This window comes from Bombus vancouverensis, chromosome 17 (genome assembly GCF_051014615.1).
Source record: "Bombus vancouverensis nearcticus chromosome 17, iyBomVanc1_principal, whole genome shotgun sequence".
NCBI lineage: Eukaryota > Metazoa > Arthropoda > Insecta > Hymenoptera > Apidae > Bombus > Bombus vancouverensis.
The window spans coordinates 7,971,845-7,975,675 of record NC_134927.1 but is presented as its reverse complement, the minus strand read 5'-3'; positions in this window follow the sequence as shown (position 1 = coordinate 7,975,675).

The following is a 3,831-nucleotide window of genomic DNA, read 5'->3' as shown; positions in this document are numbered from 1 at the left end:
TGTGCATAAGTAAATTTTAGTAATAATTATATTTGAAATGTTTGTTATATGCTAATAATGCCATTATGCGTAAATGATTATTTTTCATGTATTGATACCATATCCTGTAGCCCCTGATAATACGAACTCTGAGTTATCGCTTACACCTAACTCTAGTCACACAACAGGACAACACAGAATCTATGTCAACACCAAATACACAGCATGTAATAAACAATAACCACACTAACACCAACACCGTTAGAAGCCGAAGCTACGCGCAAGTAGTCAACCGGTCGTCACCCTTAGATAATCAAGAACAGAACAACAACAGCAACGACGCTACAGAAATCAAAGAGTTAATAAAACATTCCATAAAAAATACCGAAATACTCACAAAAATGATAAGTGAAAAAAACGAACTCCTCAGATGGCAAACACAGCAGATAACAGTCATGTTACAATTACTTACTAACATGATGAGCAAAAAATAAAAACAGACACGCTTAAAATAGCAGCTTGGAACTCTAACGGCCTACAACAAAGGGCCCTAGAAACTAAAACATTCCTGTATAGCAATAATATCGATATACTGCTCGTTTCAGAAACACACCTCACAATAAAAAGCTATATAAAAATACCGTACTACACCATATATGACACCAAGCATCCCTCAGGGAAAGCACATGGAGGGACGGCAGTAGTAATAAAAAACGACATTAAACATCACCTACACAGCCAGGTTAGTGAGGAACATATGCAAGCAACCACCGTAACTATACAAACTAGCAGCAACCAACTGCAGTTGTCAACAGTATACGTACCGCCGCGACACAAAATACAGCGCAAATGTGGGAACAGTACTTTCGACATTTAGGTGACAAGTATATCGCAGCTGGAGAATATAACTCAAAGCACACACTATGGGGATCAAGAATCGCCACACCTCGAGGCAGAACTTTGGAAAAATACATTAGAAATAATAACCTCAATATATTATCCACAGTAAGACCGATATACTGGCCGACAGACCTGAGCAAAATAGCTGACCTACTAGATTTTGCAGTTACAAAGGGACTAAACGCAAATAAACTAAACATAGCACCCAGCCTCGAGCTTACCTCTGATCACAGACCCATAATAATTGCATACAGAAACAAACCAATACTTTATAACAATTCAGAGACACTATGCAATAAAACCACCAAATGGTAAATATTCAAAGAAGTAATTGAGAGCAAAATCATCTGCAACATCGCAGTGAAAACACCTGAACACATCGATCAAGCAGTAACAACATTCACAGAAACTATCCAAGAAGCAGCAAGGGCAACCACTATACCTGAAACAACCAACAGACAAACAAAAACAGTTCCACTAGACATCCTCGAAGAAATTAGAGAAAAAAGAAAAGCGAAAGCAAAATGGCAAGAACACAGAGCAAAAGAAAACAAAAAACACCTAAACAAACTCGCAAAAGAAACAAAAAACAAAATAAAAGAGCACAACAACAACGAGTTCACAAAGTTCATTGAATCACTATCTGCACACGAGAACTGCAACTACTCCCTATGGAAAGCCACAAAAAAATAAAGAAGACAACAAAAATGGTACCAGCAATCAGAAGAGCAGACAACACATGGGCAAGAAGCAACGAAGAGGAAGCTGAAGAATTTTCCAACCTCCTATGCAACACATTCACCCCACACAACATCAACAACAGCAACCACAATAGTACGCTAACCACTAGTACACCAACTGACAATCATTACACCATACATAAAGCAACAGCACAGGAAATCAGAAACATAATTGAGAAAACAAAAAATAATAAAGCATCAGGAATCGACCTAATTAACGGCAAAATCTTCAAAAACCTTCCGCCAGAAGCGATAAGACAAATCACAATAATAGTTAACGCAATACTAAGAATACAATACTTTCAAAAAATTTGGAAACTGGCACAAATCATAATGATACCCAAGCCAGGCAAGTACCCACACGAAACCAAATCCTACAGACCAATCTCATTACCTCCTGTGTTCTCTGAGATACTAGAGAAAGTAATTTACGGCCGAATAAAACCAAGAATAGAGAAGAATCAACTAATACCGGATCACCAATTCGGATAAAGAAACAAACACTCCACAATAGAACAACCGCACAGACTTGTCAATGAAATCTTGCAGGCGCTGGAAACAAAACAATATTGCACGGCACTCTTTATGGACATCGAAAAAGCATTCGATAAAATAAACCACACTAGCCTACTTCAATCAATCAGGAAACAGTTCCCGGAGCAGATATACCAATTAATCAAATCATACTTAAGCAGCAGGACCTTCATAGTAAAAATCAAAGACACATACTCTGAAGTTAAAGAAATCAAGGCAGGAGTTCCGCAAGGAAGCGTCCTAGGACCAATTGTATACACATTATACACGGCCAACATACCGACAACTAACAATAGCAAAATACTGACATTCGCGGATGACACAGCTGTACTAGTCAGGCACGCTAACCCTGCAACAGCAGTTACATTACTACAAGAACATATCACAAAAATAGAAAAGTGGCTTCAAGCAAAACAAGTTAAAGCAAACCCCGATAAATGCAAACACATTACATTCACACTGCGAAAACAGAAACCACCAAACATTGTACTGAACAGCACACACATAATACAAACAAGGCAAGTCAAATACCTAGGATTCTACTTAGATACACGACTCACATGGAAACAGCATATTAAAGCAACAATAGACAAAATACAAATGGCAAGGAGACAAATGTACTAGCTAACAAGTCGAAAATCCAAACTAAGCATAGAAAACAAACTAAAAATATATAAAATCGTCATAAAACTAATCTGGACATACGGAATAACACTATGGGGAACAGCAGCAATGAGCCATATAACCAAAATAGAGGCAATGCAATCTAAAATACTCAGAACAATAGCAAACGCGCCATGGTACGTTAGAAACGAGGACATTCGGAAAGACCTGGGAATGCCAAAGGTGGAGATTGACAGAAGTGCAAGAAGGTACAGAGAAAGAATAGCAACGCACCCGAACCGGCTGGCAGCGGAAACGGTCGGCTCAACAAACTTAAAAAGAAGACTAAAAAGGAAACACCCAACAGATCTCACAAAGGACATAACCTAGTATACAAACACTCACCACACTAAAGAAATAAATCAATCAAATTCGAAGATGGTATCCCAGTGGGGGTAGCGATCCACATGTTATATTACTATATCATTAAGCTATAATATTTTACCAAATGTCCTAGTGGACAAATTGTAAAATGTAAATAAATAAATAAATAAATAAATAAATAAATAAATAAATAAAAACTTAGAACAGATACACAATATTAGAATCTATAGACGATTCTATGGACGTAGTTGAAACACCAACAAATCAATATACACAAAAAACCCTTCTCCCACAACCAATCTGCATTGACGATGTTATCCGCATTCAAACAATGAAAAAGTCTATCGAGAATGATATTAACAAAGAGGATTACATACTAAAAATTAATAATAATCGGGTTAAAATCCTACCGGCCAATGCAGACTCCTACAGAAAACTAACAAAGTTACTAAAAACCCTGAACGCAAACTTCCACACATATCAACTGAAACATAAAAGACCTTTTCGTGTGGTACTACGCAACATCCACCACTCAGCTAACTTAGATGAACTGAAGTTAGGACTCTTAAATTATGGCCAAACAGTAACCGATATCAATCGATTAATGAATGCGGTAGTAAACATTAAACCACCTTTTATATAAAAAAAACAGATAGTTCAATGTAAAGGTGCCAAAGGTACGGCCACACGT